Below are 22,881 nucleotides of genomic sequence, written 5' to 3'. Positions count from 1 at the left end.
GTGCACGATATTTTTTCTTGTCTTTTCGCATTAGCCCTTCACTGCGCGTGGCGCTCCTAGCGGAATGCCATGGAACCCTCCCACCCCAGTGAGCTATTCCAGCTGATGCCAGGGATAGCGCGTTTGTCTACCTCTCCTGTTAGACCGTGGTCGACACCCACAGCAGAGCACCGTTGCCGCGTTTATTCACGGATGACGTCACCCAGGATAGTGAAGACCAAATGCATCATGTGCTTCATAGTCTCGTCACGTCCGTGTCCACATGGGGGCGTTATGCCAAAGCCACGGCCTTAGACCCAACCCTTCAACTTTTGAAAACGGTGATTCAAACAGAGTGGCCTGAGAAGCGTGCTCAGTGTCCGGCTGCAGTCAAACCGTATTGGTCAGTTCGGAGCAAATTGTCAATTGCGGAAAGCATTTTATTGTGCGGTAGTCGTTAAGTGGTTCCAATGTCACTTCGTCGCAAGACCACGGAGGGTATACACGGCGGTAATTTCGGTGAGACGAAGTCTGTTTTACGTGCAAAATCCGCTGTGTACTGGCCCGGTTGAGAAGACCAAGTGAAAAATATGGTAGCCAGTTGTTCGGTTTGTTAAGAAAACCGTGGTCGAAACCCTAAGTTGCCGATACATCCCGTCTGACTTCCGGATTACGCTTTTCAGCTGGTTTCTGCTGATTTGTTTGAGTTTAAGCGCGTGAACTATATTTTGCTGGTGGACTCGTACAGCAAATGACCGTGTGTCGTTCCCCTGAAGTCAACAACGTCGTCAGCAATTATCGAGGTAATGTCAAGAATTTTCTGTGATTTTGGACGGCCGGAGGAGTTGGAGAGTGACAACGGGGAGCAGTTTTCCAGTGCGGAGTTCTGTGAATATTATGCATCATTGAACATCAAGCAAGTTACGTCGAGTCCCGAGTTCGTTCAATCTAACGGACTTGTTGAGCGACACATTCAAACGGTAAAACGCACTTTACTTAAGATGTTTGCTGAAGGAAAATCCCTGTGGGAGGCACTGGCAGCCATCCGTTCAACTCCGGTGTCCAGCTCCGTCCGTTCTACTTCAAGGATGTAATCTTCGTGGTGTGCTGCCTTTTATCGACGCGTTGTTGGCTCCAAAGCTGGTGCCGGCGTCGTTTGTACTTCAAGAACTGTCTCGTCGACAACAAACGGTGTCGTTTGTTCAATCCCGCCCAGTGAATGTTCGGTCATCTGCGTTGACTGTAGGAAAACGTGTTCGTGCCTTAATCAAACGAAAATGGCAACTTGGTTTTGTGAATGTGGTGTGCCCAGAGCCACACTCTTATATCGTCCGCTTGAGTGATGGACGTATGTTTCGTCGTACACGCTGGGCAATTAACGTCGATAACGCGAACAGACCGGCAGCCGTTCAAAGACCCTTGCAGCCTTCTCGTCCGCAATTTCACCGTGGTCCGGTTTTCGTTCCCCCCCCCCCACTCATCCGCCGGATGTGGTTCAGCCGGTGGAAATTCTGCAGTAGCGGTCCAGTCCGCCGTCACCGGGACGTCCCGTCCAGTCACAGGAGTCAATAGTCCGTTCGGACAGTCTTCCGTGTTCCAGTCGTCTGTTCAGCAAGAGTCTACGCCGGTCCGTTCGATAGAAGCGCCCGGCCGCCCTGCTCGAGAGATTCCGGCCTCACGTCTCACTCGTTTATTTGTTTCCCGTATTCCCGTTCGTAACACGGTGGTTTGGGTGCCCCCTTCGGCCAATAATAGTCAACATGTTCCTGTGTCGGCCCTTGGTGTTACCCGCTCGGGCCGAAGCTACATCAAACCCCCACCACCCCCTCAGTAAATGACGCAAGTCGACATTTCATCCGCTCGTCCGATTTATCGTCATGCTAGTTCAATTCATTTTCTTTTCATTATTCATTGTTTCACCACTAATCGTTCGTGCTATTTTTTATCTCACGTCCTCATTGTTCATTCATATTGATTTATTATTCGCATTCTCGTCATACATTTTGTTTGGATTTATTTGTGTTCGGTATGGTAGTATGGATCGTATATGGTTAAGGGGGGGAGATGTTGTAATGTACTACCACTAGATGGCCTCAAATCTATCACTCCCATGTCAAGACCACCCTCACTGCACTTGGCAATACACAGAGAGACTCAGACTATCAAGACTACAACAATCGGCGAGGCGTTGATTCCCTAAAACTGCTTGTAAAGCAATTTTAGCGGCTCGTACCATCAGCTCCCACCTACCACCGGAATATAGAGTGGCTGTAGGGTTGAAAACCCATTTGGACGGTTGACGATTCAGATTTCGCTGGATGGCGTGATGGCTCAAGTTCTGGAGGCATTCGGCCATAGTTCTCGTTGCGCTCCGACGAAGTTAGCACCGTTGTCGTATCGAGTTTTGCTAATAGCTAATCACAAGCTTAGTTTCAGCTAGAGATATTCAATTTACAATTTCTAGTCAGTTTTTACCTAGAGTTAAGCTAAGATATTGTAATTAAGCCTTCCAGGTTCGTAACTAGCTTGTCGTTGTAGCTACTAGCGGAATATAAACGCCCTATTTAGGTGAATTTGGCTAAGAAGAATGTGGAAAAAGAACCTACATTTCAGCTAGTTATTTTTAGCTAGTAGGTCCAAGTTATAACTTGGACGTTCTAGCACGGACGAAGCTAGTTATAACTAGCTTCTAGCTATTGACTACCCAATATTTTTTACGGGACGACGATTTTAGAAACGGTCGAGTGCAGAGATGAAACAACTTGTATCCAGCGAATAGGCCATTTCGAGTTGGACACATGTTGATGTCAGGCACGTGAAGGCAGCCCCAACGTTTGATGGTGCGACGGAAGATTGTCACCTCGATGGGGCCGAAATAATCTACCCCAGTGTTGGCAAACGCAGGGTAGCCTATTTTCAATCGGGAGGCTGTTGGAGAGGCCATGAAAGAATGGAGTTCTTCCTTTTGCGCTTAGCCTTCTGCAACGGCAACAGAGATGGTAGACACGTTGGGTGGCGGTACGGCCCTATGGAATCCAATGATGTTGACGTGCCTCGTGATGGAGCTGGTTGGTCGAGAGAGGGCCGCGATCACGGTGTAGCTTGAAGAGGATGATTTCAGTCACCCACTCTGAACGAGGAAGAATGATCGGATACCGAATGTCGATCGACAAAGGCGCATTTTTTAGTCGTCCGCCGACACACTTAAGACCGTGACGGGGAAGATATGGAGTCAACTTAATTATTTTTGAACTCTCGTCGATTTGTCGGCTGGCCTGTAGATCGTTCACCTCCTGTCGATACGCATTAGATTACTTGCGGCGAAGAATGAATGTTGTTCCGAACTCGATCTCATTGACTGAAAGTTCGCATGTTAAACGTCGATCACGATCCTTTTGACGGGCGTTTCGGATGAAACGGAAAAAATATGCGACGGTGTTGAAGATGATTAGCGGTATGGATTTTCTTTCGATGAGAAGGTCAATCCCGTCGCTCTCTCGCTACACAAGTCCGAACCAGGCTGTTTCTCGGATCTCTGGATCGCTTTCGTCTACTACTGGAAGAGTTTTGAGTGAAGGCCATTCGTCGAAACCTTGAAGAAATGGTGAACCAGAGAACCAACGGTGGTTAACGGTGAAGTCGGAAGGGTCCAAATCGCGGCTAGCTTTATCTGCAGGATTACTGGCACAAGGGACGTAATTCCATTGATCGGGCCGTCGAACTTTCAAATATCTCGTCCACACCATTTCCGACGTAATTGTTAAAACGACAATTACGGATTTTATTTAGCCGAGGACGGTCGTAGTATCGGTCCAGTAGAGAGTTCGGTTGAAGACGAAGTCCAGCTCAAAATTCACATGCGCGCCGAGACAAGAGGCTAGAAAGACAGCATTTAGTTCAAAACGTGAGATCGTCAGGAATTTAAGCGGAGCGACCCTGACCTTCGAGATGACGAAACGAACGGTCGCTGATCCATCGCGAGTAGGAGACGGCGCCAAAGCCCATTTCTGAAGCGTCTACAAATACGTGCAGTTCGGTCGCATTGAGATTGTCTTGGCCGGGAGAAAAAAATCGTTCTAAGTCGAGTCCAGAAAGCGAGGGCAAAGTTTCTTCCCAGCGGAACCCAGTGGTCGATCAGATCCTGGCTCAGCTCGTCGTCCCAGTCAAATTTATGGCGCCATACATCGCATAAGTACCTTTACTTGGAAGGCTATCGGCGCTTGAAAGCCGAGGGGGTCGAAGATGCTGAAGATATATTTCAGCAAGTCCCTATTTGTCCCTCCACCTGACTCCGCCTTTGCACCTAAGACGAAGACGTCGCGACGGAAATCCCAGACTAATCCGAAAGTTCGTTCAATCGCATCGGCGCCTTAATCAATGTTGATAGAACCTCCTTCCTGTTGTAATCCTAGAAGTGATTTCCTTACGGTTTCGTTGGAAGTGGCCCACTGCGTCAATTGGAAACCTCCAATCTTCAGAGCTTCAGTCAGTTGATGGGCAGTAGAAATAGCTTCGGTAGTGGAAAAGAAAGATGCTAGCCAATTATTCACCTTTATTTAACAAACTTGCAATTGATTATAAATCATCTCATGCTACTGGAACATCTACACAGAATCAGGATCTTAGTTTACGTGGAAATAATAGGCTTCAACAACAATGTGTGGTAAGCCTTTTACTGTTATTATGTTTCAATCATAGTTTTTTTCTAATTTTTCTGTATTTCAGGATAACCATAGTTGTAATCCAATAGCTTATGGTTGTAATAATTGTTACTTTCTGAAATTGCAATTCATTTTTCGTCGACAGATCTTTGCTTGGAGTAACTCGAGGCTGAAACAAGTCTCGGCAGAATACCTGCCCTACATTTTGGAACCAGTTAGCGGACACTTGGAATGTTGGAACAATTATTGGAACGCGTTTGCTTTCATTTGGATCCTCTATCTGATTGGCTGCTTCCACAGGACGTTGAGTGCATAGCTGTTGTCTCATTGAATTGACTCAGGCTTCAGGTATGAACACTTACTGTTGAGTGATGATCCTATTTTTCTTTTTTCTAACGATGAATTTCACTTTTTAATTCGTTAGTTTCAATGGATTTTGAGTCACGGAGATCAAGCGGGCATTGAAGTTGGGCATCACGGCTGCTCCTTGCCTGTGTTGCAGCGTAAAATTTTTTTGCATAATAACGTGCACAAAAATATGCTGTGTTTTCCATCGGCACTACATCGTACTTCTTCACACTGGGCCAAGCGAGGTACAATGAATTCTAGCGAGTCATCCCCGATTTTGCTTGTGGTCCTTAATTGAGGGAAAACTTTTCTGAAGAAAAGGAAAAACGTCCACATTCTAGTTGCCAGTCTTTCACTAGGATATTTTAGACCACCTCTGTCTAAGGGAAAAAGTAACTTTTAAAAGATCAAGGATGATTTATGGATAGGGAATATAATTACCAAGATATTTGATCAATTTGAGATAATTCGTGTTTTAAAGATGGAACAATTAATTTTGCATAGCAATCTATACAGAAATTGTCAAGTTGACCATGCTTAAAAATGGCATAACCCGTAATGTGAACGCCGGTGCCGGACAGAAGGCCAAATAGACAATGTGCATTTGTGACTCTAGACCACAAATAAAAAATTGCGACACTAGGCCCGAAAGAAATTGTGCGTTAATGACAAATGCCCAAGTGATCATTTGACTTTAGTGACAGAAGAACAAAACTCTGAACGTCATTAGACCAAAATTCATAAGACCAAAGCGTCTTTGGTATTTAGCGACACGATACCAATGAGACCTGGCAACGCTCAGCAGACGATAGTGGGTTGTAATTTACAAACAACTCTAAGCGTCACCAATGGATTATTCGTATTTCCTACTAGTAATTTTATCTTTACTCAATTGCGAGTGAAATTCCAACGATTATATGAGGGAACAATCCCCTTTGAAGCCATATATGGGTTAGTTATTTATTAAAACAAAAAGCCAGTTCGCTCAAGATCAACCTTTGAATTTTCGTCGAACAGGGTCACCTGGGATTTTCTAGCCAGGTAGAACTGTGTTAAGTTCAAATTACATCAGGGTAACATCAGATTTGCAGAATAAAAGTGGTTCTATTTAGGCCTAGAATACAGTGGTAAGCACACATTATTGTGGTATATTCTCATTACTGTTAATACTTCGTTTTTATTTTCAGCCTTGCAAACCGAAGAACTGAAACTTCAAATCCAGTTTATGTTTCATAGACATGGCAAGGAATGCTTTGGAGATAAATTGGCGTGTTGGTGTGCAGGTGATTGCAAATGATTGAAGGTCCTGTCTTTGGATTCAAGAATTACTTCTATGAACTGACTATCGTTTGGATACAAACAGCAATCACAATGGCCTTATGTAGATCACATTTTCTTGTATAATAAGCTATTTCTTAATTTATGGTTCTATTTAATTTGCAGCATGCACATCCTCATATCTCTCCAGTGGTTAACAATGGAGCTCTATTGAGACTACGATAGAGACAGGACACACACTCAGCTGGTTGTAAAGCACGGTTTAGAAATGTAGAACAGGAAACATTTTTAGCAATTCGCTACGAAAATTATAAACTTTCAGGTATTAACTGGTTATTCTGTGCTATAATAATAGCCTTCCTTTTCTTGAAATAATTTGTTTTTTAAGTTTCAACAGACATTGATAATAAAGCTGGCTAGAATAAGCCATGCTTTTCAGCAGAAGGTTTGCGATTTCTGACAAAATGGCAGAAGACATGGGACCTCACTGGTGTGATTCACAGTTTGGCGCAACATGTTTGTCCCAAAAAAGATAACGAATGAAAGATAACAAATTCAAATTCCTTGTTTCTTCAAGACAAAAAGTTGTACATATCTTTGTTGGAAATAAAAATGCAATGTAAAAAGCGCACTAGATGATCAGTTATTCCAGGTCCCTGTTGTGAAGTGAGAAAAAAGGACAAGGTGGGTTGTTTTGGGTTTTTGGGGCAGGTTAAGACGTCAACAGGTGAAAACATTAAAAAACAACAGCTTAGCGAAGTTCAGCACTTTTTTTTACATGAAATGCACGCGATGTAAATGACAAAATAGTTAGAAATTATTGTTGCGCAGGAAGAGGAGGCTGACAAATACACATCAAAGATAAAACGCTTTAAGATGCAGTCAACTCCTCTTGTTACAAATCTTTTGAACTTCTTATTGGCGGTTATTGGTTCTCCAACTGGGCCGGATTTTGCAGAGGAAAAGCTAATAAAAACTCCTGTCTGCAGTAGGGGCACACACTTGCTCGAAGGCGAAAGCCATCTTCCCTTTCCACTCTCTCCTGCGATAATTCCCCAACGCAGTCTTCGAAAAAATGATGCTCACAGCAATCGATCCCCCAGTCAGCGGGCCGTTCCTGACATATGCTGCAGACATCGAACGGCCCCATTCTGTGCTGGTGGATCAGAGCGACATCACGGCGGGGCAAGTCCTCTCTTCGAGGTCGATTGGCGCGATGCATTTGTCTATCCCCCACAATTCCCTCAACAAACTCGTCGCTTCTACGGCGAATAATGCGGATACGACGTGGCTCCGGGGCCATCTCCTTGGTAGGTTAAGCATTCTCCTCGGGAACTGGAACTTGAGGGATTTCTACGGCACCAATGGGATCAACGCGAAGGAGTACCTCGAAAGCGATTCTCTCAATTTGAACGGGTTCTCTGAAGATCTATAAGTAAAGAGTATTGACAGAAAAATTTTTTTATTTGGGGGCACGCATTAAAAGGCAATCAGTATAAAATTCGTACCATTTGCTCCTCCGCATGATTGTTCATTTGAATCACGCCATCGGGATTGAAATAATTGGATGCCAGAATTAGGAATTCCAAGAGTGTTACTCTGTTTTCTTGAAGGCGACTAGTAGCATCGGCTATTTGTCTGTCTCGACGTACGTCTCTCCTTCGCCTTAATTCGCGAACTACCAAACCACCTTCTACCCGCAACAAATCGCGAATGGCGATTTCCGCCGCTCGTTGGAGATGTCCTGTAAAATTATATTAATCCGTCAACATTAGATTCAATGCACTACTTCCAATGGCCATTTACAACTCGAGTATTTATCAACACTTACCGATAAAGACCCAAAATCCTGGATGGGCTACCATTATTATTTCGTTCAATCCACGGTGCCACGATTTAATCAGGTTATTTGTCCGATTAACTTGATTGTAGACAGAGAAGCGTGGGGCACCAACTCGATCCAGCCAAAACGTTCTTATGTAACCCAAAAATTGGGCCACGGATAGTCGGACTTGGACATCGGGGACTTAATTAACGGCTTGTGCATACAGTTGAATGGCTTGGAATGCCTCTTCTATTCTCCCGTGCGGCAAGAGAGGAAGAGCAATACACATCCGTATAACTCGTCCGACAATTGGGATGTCCCGATACGCGGCAGTAAGTCCCAAGGAGCAGGCATATCGGTACATGGCCTAACGAAAAAAAAATGCGTAAAATGACAAATAAAAATATCTAATAAAGAAGGGAAAAAAACAAACCATGCCAGAATGAAACCAAAACCGCGTGCATGCCCGTCAGGAAAAACAGTCTGCATTGCCTGAAGGAGCGCCAGCTCGTAGTCCGCAATCATTCGCACAGGTTGTGGTTCTGCTCCAGCGTGTTCTATACAGATTTCCACTAAGCGTTGCAAACACAAAGTGTACAACGCTTGAGTCCTTGCTGTCATCAAAAAGAAACCTACAGGAAACGACTGAATAAAAGTTGTTACATAGAATGGCAGAGAACAAAAAATATCATCAAAATCTCTGCATTACATATCCGTAGGCTATGGCGTGTACGGTTGCCAGCTGTTGGAAAAAACGGGGGGACACAGCGAAATGTCCCATCCATGCTAATTTCCGTGGTAATTCGTAAAATTCGCAATAGAGGAATGTTGATAAAAACCAAGGCGAGTCCATCGCCGTTTCTTATTTCTCCGAAATAAAATTGTCCTTGCCCATTACGTAACATCCTAAAATAATTAAGCGATATAGTTAAGGGTATAGACGAAGAAATTCATTCTTATGTTATACCGGTACATGGGGCTGTTCTCTATTAACTGGTGCGCATCCTCGAGGGTGTTTGGAATTCTAGGTTGCGCTCTTGCACGAGCTCTTTGTAAATTCCTTCGAACCTGGGGAAATGTCAAGGTTGCACCCGGGAATCTGCAATTTCAGGAAAACAACAAATGATGATTGATAATCGAAATAACATCACTTAAATCACACAATTACTTGGCCTGAGGCCGAAATAAAGTCTATGATTGTGATGCTAGAATTATTACATGAAACGTTTACCTTTCAGTTGCATCTAGATAAATCTGATGAAGAGATCTAGGTGAGTTTATGGCTTCGAGGCGGCACCAATTTTCCATCTCAAGGTTCCTTATCAGTTGCCGATCATTGGGATGAGAATGCTCCCCTAAGACCACATATTAGGCATTGTTCCCAAAAGAAACCATAACTCGGCATCGGTTGCTTCGATGTCGGGAGCAGCGCCACCTAATTAAAAAATTTAAATACATAAATTGCGTATTCACACAGAATGAAGCGCAAATTTTACCTGGACTCGGAATGGACGTGGTAAATGTAGCCATGTCGCAAATCCACCAACACATTTCCTCCGCTTCGAATCCCAGCTCTAAATTCCCATCTTACGGGAGGTGCATCCATATTCGTTCGAGATAAATTGCACTTGATTAAAAAAACATGAGGAGAGAACTAAAACATCAACCCACCATCCCAACTTGAATAAAGCTTTACTGCAGCTCGCTGCCTACTATTCAGTAGGCCTACCAGAAAACGTTCATCCAACGTAGTTCATGTTGAGATGATCAAGGTTAAAGTACAGCGTTGACGAATATTTTTCACAGGCTAGAGCTATTTGTGCCGCTTCCACCGACAGCTTCCACCGGAGGGGCAAACTGTGTCCCACCCCCCACCCCTACTTCAATACGTTGAACGGAATATCCCATGCTGTGCTGTATAGCGTAATTCGCGTTCAATCCACTTAAAGTGATACGTCCGAGACAAGTAGAAGGTCATGAATAGGTTATAGCGATTTTATTTCTCTACAGTTAACACAACTCTCGCCGATTCATTCAGAGCATCTACAAACAAATTCGAAATGAAGATTTACGATAACGCTCTATATCCCGCTCATATACCTAACGTCCATTGAATAAAGTTTCGATCCTCTTTCGCTTTTGATTGACTGACTCTTTCAATCTGCTCTCATCTCTAGCTCTAGGGAATCGGGTGACATTTACTCTTGGCGTTTCTTAGACGACAACGAGATCTCCAATTACGTCCTTGGAGGTGTTTGCTGATCATCGAAAGACACTGTGCTATCCGGGATGTATAGGTTTCGATAAAGGCATCTTAGCAACCATTGAATGCGAGAACATAGCGTTGCAGCGTTTAGTAAATAAAAATGCAGTGATGAGAGGAATAACATCATCCCCCCATTATTGTGAAATGAAACAAGGAGAAAACCTTGGTGGAATGCCCTTCTATTTTATTGCTGTCCTACGTTATAAAGGAAGGAACAATTAATCGCGTGTGGCCGAGTGATTGAGTAATGATAGTCATCCGATATCTCCGCCCTTTCATCCATTGTCTCAACCTAAGTGAGATGGGAACGCATTGCTGAGACTTCCGACCTATAGATGTTTTCATTCTCCTATACAGCTCTTTCTTACCCTTTTTAGTACGGGTTCAGTTGAATACTAATCATCGGTCAAAATTTATTTGAACTAAAGGGAAAGAGAACGATGTCCTTAACACGAGTCTTCCCGAAAGAAAAGGGCGTCGTTCAAGTTTTCGCGTTCAAGGTCTTTTTTTAAAGAATTAGTTATTACTTTTTTCATTAACAATTCAAGAATTTACATTCCCAGAAATTAGGATGCGCCCTTAAAGTTTCTTTTACTCGGATACAACGAACGCGACGTAAAAGAATGCCTGAACACAAGCAGCCAGCTTTATCTTACCCTTTTCTTCTCTGATGGAGAAATGGGAATTTGCATTGGATTCACAGAGAAATCTTACAGTTAGAACCTGGCTTTCAGGTGAATGCCACTTCTCTGCGCCACCACCTGGTTTGAACCGTTTTCTCTCCTAAAACCTATTATCTATGAAGGGACAATGAGATATTTCTCTTAGTCATTCTCATTCTAGCACGACAGCAAAAAGAAAACTCCAAATGTTAATTTTCTGATGAAACTTTGTATTAAGCGACATTTGAAGCTGGGTTAATGGATGCGATGTTACTGGTTTTACTTTTACTTAAAAGAAAGCTGTGTTGTGGTAACTACTGAGCCGACCGCTGTGCTCAATGACTCCACATAACGAGACAAGACTTTCTTCTTCGTCGGTTTCTTAATCAGCTAGCAGTATCTTCCGTCTTCGTAACAGTAGAATCATCTTCAACACTTAGGGGGGTTTATCTAGAAAATGATTGAACTTTTTAACAAAAAAGTTTGCATGATTATTGCACATATTCTACCTGAACCAAGGTTACACCGATTGGTTCAGCAACTAACGGCTCCTCTTTATTTGCTTTTTCTGATGAATTCACCACAGGATTTCAGTTTTCTTGTTCTTGAAAGGCTGCATAGGAACTGCTGTAGGGGGAGTTTCCAATGAACCTTTCAGCTGCACAACATGGCCACCTTGAACTTCCACGTCGAGTAGTTGTGTCAACCAATTAGTTTGGCTCAAGACTTGGTTGACATTGATGTGCTCCCCAAATTAGAGAGACCTTTGCTCGCACTGACACTTCCTTTCCTTTGGTGTATAACTACAGATAAAGCGATAGAAATATAAACACATTATTACTCAAATGAATAACACAAGCAATTTAGTTACACTGAGGGTGCTGGAATATCCATTTTTCGACAGTTCTTCGGCATCGAAATGGATTTGACTTCTTTTCACATGTGTAATCTCGTAAAATCTTTGATGATTGAGAGAAGCATTTAGAGCTCCATACTAGCAGAACTTTCCACGTTGCCTGAATACTTGAATAGCGAAATACACTTGATAATCATGAAGAAGGGGTTTTTGTTTTGTTTGGCAAAGTAGACTAACTCCTGATAATTACTGCGACATTAGTTTAATTCTGAAATCAAACTCTTTTTATTACTGACTTATTTTTGTTTTGATTTGATTCACACAAGCTGTCTGCTATGCGTTGCCAAGTCCCTCTATAGTATGGCTATATAAAAGGTTTGGTTTAGTGTCGCTTTGGTCTTCTGACTTTTTGTTCAAAAGTCGTAGAAAAGAAAAATAATTGGGCATGTGACATTTTGGGGAGAAGACGCAAGGATCATTTTTCGTTTTGGTCTACATTCGTCTTGGTCTTTTGTCATTTATTTACCTAATTTTGTGCCACTGTCACAATGGTCTATTGACGCATCGGTCTTCCGCACCGGACTCGTGAACGCAGGATAGTGCATCCCTAGTAAAGGGAATATGATCTAATGGAAAATAAGGTCAGTCAAATTGTGAGAAATGATTAAAATTCAAGTAATAACCAACCTGTAGAAGAATTTAAGTTTTTCAATAGATTAATATTAGCTGTTTCCGTGCTCTTTAAGACATCTCTAGCCCTTAACTTGATACATTTCGCCTTTCTTTCATTCAGAATTATTGCATCTCCTTTCTTTAGAACGGCTTCGGTTACCAAAGACGTATTACAACTCATGGAAGTTATGGCCAATTGAGTTCTATTTATTCGTTCAATGGTGCTCAAGCACTGACCAACAGAGAGGTAATCATTGTTGCCACAGTAATTCCGTATTGCACCATGGAAGCGTTCGATGTTATCCGTGGTGAAACGTATGGTGACAACGAACTGAAATCCTCCATTCAGGAGGTACTTAACACAGTTAGCTGTAGAACGGGAAGTAAAAATAATGGCTTCAAGCGCTTCTTTAGTAAAGCATTCCAATGCACTTTTCTTGTCTTTATTCCACTTCTTTAGGAGTTCCGGTATTTCTTCGTCTAGTCCCTGCATTCTTTAGGTCATAATTATCCGAAAATGTTTTTTTGGAAGCTTCCCTCTGCCTATAATGTTGACTAAGATTGCAGATATCATGGTAGTTGTACCACTTCCAAAAATATTCAAGAAACTTAACGAGTGGTTCTCCTTTTTGAAACCGATTTCCCCCAGGTCATGCATATTCGTAGTGCTGCCACCGTCTCGGGTTTGAAAATATCCCTTGCATACGCCACCTTCATTCGCTCAACATTGGTAGGATCTACATCTCTTCTTGTGAGGTATCAACATAACGCTAACCGATCATACATTGTTTTCGTGAACAGTAACTGAATGAGTGAAAAATTAATCAATTCCCCATCCCATTTTAGGGGACGGTCAATCATCTGGTTTCGGATATTTTTTAGAAGGTGAGTGGGATCAAAGGAGAGAAATAAATGTCGAGATGGATCCACTAGGTGGGTAACCTGGAACTCCTCCGCATCTGTTGCTCTTCTCAGTAACTGAAATAGCTTAACATTTACTTTAGCATTGTCTCCGACTACTCTGACAACTTTAAAACCAATTTCTTCATGTTTTCTTATTACGTGAATCGTCAGACAAAACAGCTGTCTGCCTGTCAATCTTGCAACTGGCCAACAGCCAACTAGAGCAAAGTATCTTTTCGTCAATCCAGTAACTAGAAAGTTCAGGATACTGTTTGCTAAGACAGGAGGTCCATCATGATTCACAGAAACGTCGTCATGGCAGAAAGCTGCACTTTCAGAAATTTTCCCTCCATCAACATCTCTCCCGTGGCCAATTGTTTCTTCTAGTTCATCTTCAACATCATAGATTTCTTCTTCACATTCGTCTTCACCTTCTTCGTTGCTAAGGTGATAATAATCTTCGTTCATAGGTACATTACCGAAGTCGACCTCGCAACAAACTGTTGCCTCGGTTGTATCCAGAGCAATAGGGACTTGCATGCCATCTCGTCGATCTCCAGGCTTACTTTCTTTTCTTGATCTTTGAGGTCATTTACAATCATTTTTAATCTTGCTAGATTTACGTTTGTTATTCCGACTAATCCTTTACTTGTTCCTGTGTAGCTTATGATTGTGTTTCTGCGGGGAAGAGTCAGTAGGTTATGCTTTCTTATGAACCTATATAGAGTAGGACTCCTTCCTTGGATCGCTATCGCATATTTTAATGTCCATTGACAATACCTTGCTTGTTTCGGGGATTTAGTGAAGTTCAACAGCTAAATAAAGAAATTGATGAATAATTCAATTTTGGAGAATGTTATTGTTTACCTGTGCACAGTTGAAATGAAGCTTTCGAATGTTCCTCACATAATTTGTCATTTGCCGCTTGAAAAACTGCTATTAATGATTGCATAGCCAATTTCATCCAATTGTCAGATTTGTATAGATTAATTGCTTGTGATCCAACTAGTTTTTTTCAGTTTCTCCAATTCTTTTTCCAGACTATTCACTCTACGACGAAGTTTTTTCACAATCATTCTGTTTTTAACGTGTGTACTCTTTTGAATATCAGATTTGGTAGACTTTAAGTTGGTGTTCGTGGATGTAGGAGTTAGGATCTCTTTATTCTGATCGAGTCTTTCATAATGCAAGAAATCACAATTTTTCAACAATTCTTCCTTAAAAAAACCCGCAATTCTACATTTCATCTTGAATTTCTGTATTTTGAATTTCGCATCAGGTACCAATGAAGTAATATGATCGAAATCCTCTCTTATCCATGAAACACCCTAATAATAAAATTTGCTTCAAGATAGAAGCCATATACAATTGAAACTAATTATTTACCTTTAAATATTGTTCTACACAAACCACTTTCCCTTCCACAAGCGCATGCAGCAGCATTACTAGACTGTTTTCCACATTTTCTCGAGGGGTTCGAAACTAAAAAAAAAGGACTAGAAAATGGGAAAATTTGATGCGCGGGAATCAGTTCTACAAATAAAAGAGAAGAAAAAGATGCTTGAAACGCCCCAATATGATAAAAAAGGGGAAGTGGCGACCAAAAATTTATTTTTCGTCACTTTGGGAATCAAGAGGTAAAGAAGGGAAAAAAGGGAAAAAAGTGAAAAAAAGTGAAAAAAGTGAATCTTTACGGAAAAAAAGTAGAATTTTCGCTGATTTGATTTGTTTCAGTTGAAGGTAGAGTACTTTGTCGTGCGGTTCTGAATACCTGCATCCTCGATCTAGTGCCAAGAGTGACGAAAATGGGGGAAAACTGTGTTTTTTCTATTCTGCATACAAAATTTGACATAAATGTTATCCCCAAAATTAAGTGCTTATTATTAAAGCTTGGTTATAGTTCTTTTCGTACTTTGCCTTGAATAAATCCCGATTGTGCTGAATTAGAAAAATTTTTAAGATCTGCTGTTATAGATTACGTTGCTGACTTATCCGAAGCTGAGAGAATCAGCATTTTTCGAGATTTTTGCAAAATTCCTTCAAAGTTTAGTTTTATGATGCCAGGAGAAAAAGCTTTAATTGCTGATGTTGTTGACACTGCTCAAAAAAATAACAGCGCGAAGTCAAGAGAACTTTTCCTATGACATTTTACCGTTATCACTCATCAGGATGCAAAAGAAAGAGAGCGTCTACCTTCAGTTCATCAGTGTCAGAGAGAAAAAAAAATAACAGTGCTGATGGCTTGGCTGATATGCCTATGAATGGAGGATTACAAGAAGTTAGCCCTACTAATGTTCTTCCCATAGATTCTGTGATGCGATTCATAAGTCGTGCAAATATTTCAGAAGGCCAAATTGATATGACAAACGTTACGTTTTGAAGAAACAACAACTACTGCAAGCGTGATTAAATGAAAGGGAAAATCGTTACAAGAATACTTATTCAATTGGATTTCAAAAATCAAACTTCTTTATATGTGAGATTTACCGTCTATTAAATGGAAGATCGACGATCATGAAAGCGAATAGCCTAAAATTACTTGTTCTACGTGTAAAATAGCGCCGTTTAACGTAAATGGTGACAAACATTTCGGCTGGAAATTTTCTGCTTATTTGAATCACATCAATAATTTTCACAAAACGAACGGTCACGATGCTACAAGTCATGGGACATCCCCAGAAACCAGTGATCAAAGTAATCCAGCCAAAATTACACAATCACAACCTAATAGACTTTACTCTGGAGCATCGCCAGCAGAAACTGTCGGGTCGGAACCTTCTAAAGCTTGCCTTCTAATGAGAGCCAGGTTTTTAGTAACGGACAGCAGTAGTGAGTCGTACTCTATCCAGAAAACCAAAAGACTCAAGCTCAAGAAGAACATTTCTTCAACGCTTGAACATTCAAGCTAGCGTTCAAATTAAAAAAAAAAACCTGGTGGATATCGCTACGACAAGGATATTGGACTATTACATTTTGCCATGTACAGTTATATTCAGGGTGGTCGTAAATTTTATGAAGTGTTTATTTCCTATTTTGAAGGAGTATTTGGTTTCTCTCCAGCTTGAGTTGTGAATTGAGAGCTTGGAATCGTCGTTAAAAAAGCGCGGTCGTGTGGTTTTGCTAAAATTCAGTTCGGCGATTGAGCAATGATCGCACTTTGCGAGTCATGCAGTCGGCAAATTTTTCCGAAAAGTTCAACTCGAAAAGTTGTACAAATTGGGGACTGGTGTCTTTTTCGGAATTTGGAAGGGAATGGTTTTCTTTTGGGGCGAGTTCTCTCTTTTGCATACTTTAACAACACTAAAAAAATCTATTTTCATCTTATTTGAATGGATAGTTGATAAAAAGACCACGAGGTTGGGGTACTCTGCGTATGGTATAAACTAGATATAAATCAATCTTTTTTTTTGGAAAAATTAATCGAAGTACATGTCTATCATGGTTTTCACCCTCGTGTTTTGTATATTTGTAGTTGTCCTTCTCCAACATTTAGGTGTGATACCCAAGGTTCAAAACAATTTTTTTACCAATTAACAGTTAACCAACTGTCAAATTTTCTCGAGGACATGGCATTATCAAGGGACAAAAAAATTAGCCCGACTCACTACACTTCAGATGGTCTGTTATTTTAAAACAAAAAAATTAGAAAAGTGAAAAATAGGGGAAAAAGCAGAATATAAGTAAAAATGGAAAATAAAAAGTTATTTTCCACTTTTTAAGGAAGAAGCTGGGAATTTGGAAATTTTTGGAGGCAAGAAAACAATAAGAAAATCTGGTAAAAGAGGGAGGAAAAAACCGTTTTGCGCGTTTTTATATTATTTTTAGGGACAGTCGTGTGGGTCTTGTTTGAGTGTCAAACCCCTCGCATTTTCTGTGGAATCGATGGCTTGAATTATTATTTCATAAATAAATATATGATGGAGTGTTGGTTGTTGAGTTGCGATCAAGTGTGCACATGCAGCTTCACTGTCAGTAGATGATAAAAAGTTTTTTAATATCTGGATGATAAATTTGCTGAAAGGTGGAAGGAAATCTTGAATTAATGTAAAGTGTCCGTTTCGGCCCCATACCTTTGTTAAATCTATCCGCTTCGGCACTTAAACATTCCGTTTCGGCACGATCATAGACCGAAAATACTACACTCTAAGATTTGTCTTCCTACTTTTGTCTACTTTCGGCTACTTTTTCGGTAGCGAAATGGCCATAGTACTTTTTGGTACTGTTTGGTTTTTGGTTTTGGTTTTCAATAAAGTCGCGAAAAGGTAGTCAAAAGTAGATAGTATTTGAATAGTTTAGAAATAGTACATATTGTGTATAGAAATAGTATTTGTCTACCATTTAAAAAAATCCCCATGATGGCAAAGAAAGGTATCTAGTGTATCTACAATTTGTCTAGAGTATCTACAATTTGTCTACTTTATATCTACCCGTGGAGGAAGAATCTGACCGACATCATACTCCGTTTCTGTTAACGGAATTGAAATCCATTTGAAAGGCGTTCCACGTACAGATTTATGGTATTTATAGGGAAGGGTAACGTAAAAGACAAAGTAGCTGGGCGCGCGCTCGGTGCAAGCTGCCGTGAAATTTTCTGTTTGAAAAACGAATGTCATATGTGTTATTAATGGTCGAAATAGTAACCAAATCCGTTATAAAAGCATTTCATGGTCAGATATCCGACATTCTTAGGGGTGGGTAACGAAAAATGGAAAAATAAGACGCGAATAAGGGTGAAGTAGCAGTAAATTTTTTTGTTTACGGTTATATGGGCTACATATCCGGCTATCGTATTCTAAGCAGGAGTTGAACATAGGAACTATGGACTAATAGAAATGTGCTCTAACCACTACACTCTGTGAGATGTGCTCTATCATTCTTTATACATAACGAAACACGCTATGAGAGGCAACTGTTCGGCAAGAACTTTTTCGTTACATAACGTTTCTCAATCTATATTTTACTTATCTTTAACTTTTAAACTCCCTTATTACAGGGATACATCATACCTCATAAAAGAACTGTATTACATTTGATAATTGTTTATTCACCTTCATTTTTTATACGAGTGCAATAACGGGACTAAATTACCACTTTATTTTAGCTCTTCGTTATCAAATGAGATAGGGAGGGAAGGATTCAATGGAAGAGCCATAAATTTTGCCAAGATTTCAGACAGCCGTAATTCTGATGTCGCAACGCTGAGGCTCGGGACAGTAGCAGGTAATGTCTTTTTAAATGGCTCATTACTTTAATCGGGCCAATCATTTCCGTCAATTGTCATCAATTCTTTGCCCGTACTAGGTAGTAACGAATAGTTTGGGGTAGGTTCATAGAGCTTTAGCAACGTCAGCAGATACGTGAGATGATTTTGTTTTTGATTAGTATATGCTGAAAAATGACGTAGCAACCCAGCTAAAAAAGAACTTCAGTTTAACTGTAGTTTAACTATAGTTTCCATTACTAGAGTAATTTGGCCGCAAAACTATAATTTTTTTAGTTCAAATAACTGCAGTTTTTCTTCAATAAAAAATGCAGTTTTATTACTATCATTGTTAAAAAACTTCGACAAAAAAAGATTCGACTTGAGTGAGGATCGAACCTTTAATTCTGTAGTTGGCAACTCATCTCGCTAACCACTAGACCAATTGACTTATTTATTTGGTAGACTTCTATGAATTAGGTTATGATTTTTGTTTTTTATAACCTATGGACTTGGAAATTTTTCTAGTCTTTGTTAGTTTAGAAAACAGGAGTAAGAAGGTAGCGGGCGTGTTTGTCGAAAACACTCACAAATACAATTATAGTACTTAGACTTAACATTATAGGTTAGACTACTTACGTTTTAAGAAATTGGTAAAATTATAAGCAAGGGGAGATACATAAAAATATTTCAAGTTGGAAAATGTGATGTATGGCTAAGTGCAAATGAAAATTGATCTACTTGACTAAATAGGCCTAATAAACTATTAAATAGACTTTAAATAATTCTGTACCGCTGCTGCATATAGAGAAAAACAAAACTTGTCAAGTCAAGAAACATTAATCTCGTTAATTTTATGAAGATTATTGTCCCAGAATCATTTCGGGAACGGGTTATTTTTAAAGAGTTAGTCATTTGTCCCAAATAATTGTAGATTTGAAATGGATTAAATGTGTAGTTCCTGCTGTATAATATTTAATAATTTTTTTTCACTGTCAATTTTTTAACTGCCAAGTCATATGTGTATGTGAACAATTCCTATTAAATGTATTGTTCACGTACAATTTCATATTCGTTTAACTATTTTTATAAATAAAAAAACAACTGTTTAAACTGCAGCATTACAGATACATAGTAATAAAAACTGGAGTAAATTTTGCTGAACTGCAGTTTTTAAAATTTATACTACAGTAAACTAAACATAGTAATAAAAAACTAAAATACATTTTGCTGAACTGCAGTTTTTAAAATTTATACTACAGTTTAATAAAAAAAACTGCAGTTGTTTTAATTTTGGAAAAACAGACTTGGTAAAACTACAGTTTTAAAAGGATAAACTACAGTAAAATAAATATAGTAATGGAAAACTAAAGTAAATGTAGAATAACTACATTTTTTTGCAAAATACTGCAGTTTTCGGCAAAATACTGCAGTTCTTTTTCAGCTGGGAACTTAATTAAAGACACGGAATCACACGTTTCATCTTCATCCTCTATAAAACAGAAATGCTAAAAAATATTTTCTTTTTTATCATACCTTAATTATTTTTCTATACCCATAAGATCATCCTGGATATTACATTCAATAATATCCGAGCTCTGAAAGTAAAATATTTAGTGAATTACTGTGAGATTATTCTAGCAGACACTTTCTAAACATTATGTACCTGATCATATTCTGCAGTTTAGGATTGACTGATAATGGCAGGCTTTAAACTAAATTTCGATATCAAATCAGGTGCATTTCCTACATACGTCCAAATGTCATTGGGTAGTCCATCCTTGCACCAAACCTTAACTATTTTTGCAGCTTTATATCGTAATTTGGATACGTGTCGTGTCTGTAATTCATCAAGACTGCGTTTTCTTGTTCGATGTCTAAAATAGCCAGTGCAAGTGAGAACATTTTCTACATCCAAATTTGTCAACACTTTCGTGTAAAAAGCTCTTTTGAGTGGCATAGCTATGACCCCCTAGAAATTGACTTTAGACTTAGTGAAACTGACGGCTAGTGGTGTCACTGGTGTGATAGGCCTACCTGGTGATACTGTGATTACAAAAAGTCAAAAATCCTCTTCTCAAAAAGTGGCAGCCCTGGCAAGCCTACTGCTTTTGTCGAAACATTATTTGTGTGTGACAACTGACAGGTTTTCAAGTGTCAACACGACTATTTTTTTTCTTTAACTTTGTAAAATAACTACTGAAAGGGAAACGTTTGATTTTGAGAAAACTCGGTGTTCGTTTCTGGTACAGTAAACTAATCTTTCAACGTGCAATATTTGAAATAAATTAAAAAATCTTATGTGTTATGTTTTCGGTTTCTGTAGGCTTTCCATTTCAGAAGCTCCACGGGTACCCGTGGAGGTAAAATCTGCTTGGGAATGCATTTTTAATCCATTTAAAACGCGTGCAATTTGGCGGGAACGCGTTTCAGAACTGAAAGTAGATGCTACAAACCATAGTTCAAGAACCCAGTATATGACCCATTATCTATTTCTTAGCTAGATTTGGAGTCATTTTTTGAATCCGTTCAAAAGGTGTTCACTGAACACAAGAGTTAAGAATACCTAACACAAAATAGGTTGTCTTTGTATTAATTGCTTTTCTGACATAGAATGCTCGTACTCAATATTAATCTCAAGAGATTTAATTGTTACAACAGATGGGTAAGAGACTTGAACCTTAGACCTTCTGCACACCAGCTCAACACCTTTACCATTACAGTTACTTCAACTCGTTTGAGATTCCTCTTGACTTATATTTCATATATTTCGTGGTCTCATCGAATAATAAGTATACTTGATATACAGGAGAACTAAACGTAGTAAATATACATAATGGTAATAGGCTATAAAATTATCGCTAACGATTGAAGAGTTGAAACAGTTGCCACTTCGTTTGAGAGATCCTTGGGCTGAAATTAAAAGCAAAGACAGTTAATTTTGTTATTTTTGTTTGTTGTCATGCAAATACGTATCATTACCATATAACATCCAATGAAACTAATTTGGTCATTTAAGTTATTGGTGCATGAAATTTCTGTAAGTTTGTCGTTACTTCCAGGTGAGTGATAAGCTATTGGATTACAACTATGGTTATCCTGAAATACAGAAAAATTAGAAACAAATATGATTGAAAACTAATAACAGTAAAAGGCTTACCACACATTGTTGTTGAAGCCTATTATTTCCACTTAATCTAAGATCCTGATTCTGTGTAAATGTTCCTGTAGCATGAGATGATTTATAATCAATTGCAAGTTTGTTAAATAGAGATATATGTTTAATATTTATACCCGATAGTTTGTCCAAGGTAGACACTGAATGTTGATGAGTTGCTGATCGAGTAAAAGCAGTGGATGTAGTTTTCACCTGAGAATGTCTGGGTACATCTTTTGGCTAAAAATGAAAAATAGAATTAAACATCGTGTTATTTAAACTGATGGTGAGATTAAGCAAGAAATAATTAACCTTTGCAGTGAATTTGAAGATGGTTGGTACTGCGTCTTTCAACAACTTATTAGTTTCTTTAGTGAAGCAGTTTTCTTCAAAATGCAAGTTGCAAATACGCATGCTCCTGGTTATTTTGAAATGCTGTTGGGAATACCCAGTTACGTTGCAGTGTACTGCAAATTCCTGAAGCCATTTGTCAATAACAGTTTCGTTTTTGGGCCAGAGAAAGAACACCAATCCATTTTCTTGATTTTTAGTACTTGAATTAAAACAAAAACGAACACAACACTTTGGCATTTTCCTTTCGATACAGCAAAATCTTAAAAAAAAGAAATATTATTACAATAGAGGCAAATAACTGATAATAACATGAATAATTAAGAAAGGCATACCCATTAATGGTGCAACAAGAAAACCCGAGTAAGCATGGCTGGAATGGCAAAAAATCCCAAAGGTTGGAAAGAAGCTGCAGAAATGTGGAAAAAAAATCGGCAAGTTACGACACTCTGGCTAGGTACGTACTATGGCAACAGGAAAGGGGCAGGGAATCCAAAATTTTTCCCACACAGAACCGTACGATGATGGGCCGTGAACTATATAGTAGGCCATGATTTACACAAACAACTCAGCGTCACCAATGGATTATTCATATTTCGTACTAGTATTGTTATCTGCGGTCAATTGCGATTAAAATACTAACGATTACATGAGAGAGCACTCGGTTATGAAGCCATATACGGGTAAGTTATTATTTAAAACTAAAGCCAGTTTGCTCAAGAT

At 39.6% G+C, this 22,881-nt stretch overlaps 1 long non-coding RNA gene across 4 annotated transcripts; it reads right to left on the bottom strand.

Annotated features, from left to right (window-relative positions):
• Positions 1–11,308: 11,308 nt before the first annotated feature.
• Positions 11,309–12,451, bottom strand: LOC124189995. 4 transcript variants are annotated; one of them, XR_006872757.1, is made up of 5 exons: positions 12,402–12,451; positions 12,172–12,239; positions 11,891–12,114; positions 11,529–11,822; positions 11,309–11,469 (listed from the first exon to the last, which is right to left on the bottom strand). It is a non-coding gene; the product is annotated as an uncharacterized LOC124189995 (long non-coding RNA). The 4 variants fall into 4 exon arrangements; XR_006872756.1 differs by having other exon boundaries at positions 11,891–12,239; XR_006872755.1 differs by having other exon boundaries at positions 12,172–12,448.
• Between the last annotated feature and the right edge of the window lie 10,430 nt (positions 12,452–22,881).

The sequence above is a fragment of the Daphnia pulex genome, chromosome 3 (assembly GCF_021134715.1).
Source record: "Daphnia pulex isolate KAP4 chromosome 3, ASM2113471v1".
In the NCBI taxonomy this organism is placed as follows: domain Eukaryota; kingdom Metazoa; phylum Arthropoda; class Branchiopoda; order Diplostraca; family Daphniidae; genus Daphnia; species Daphnia pulex.
The sequence above is the reverse complement of the archived record's forward strand: the minus strand, read 5'-3'. Positions and strand labels throughout refer to the sequence as shown.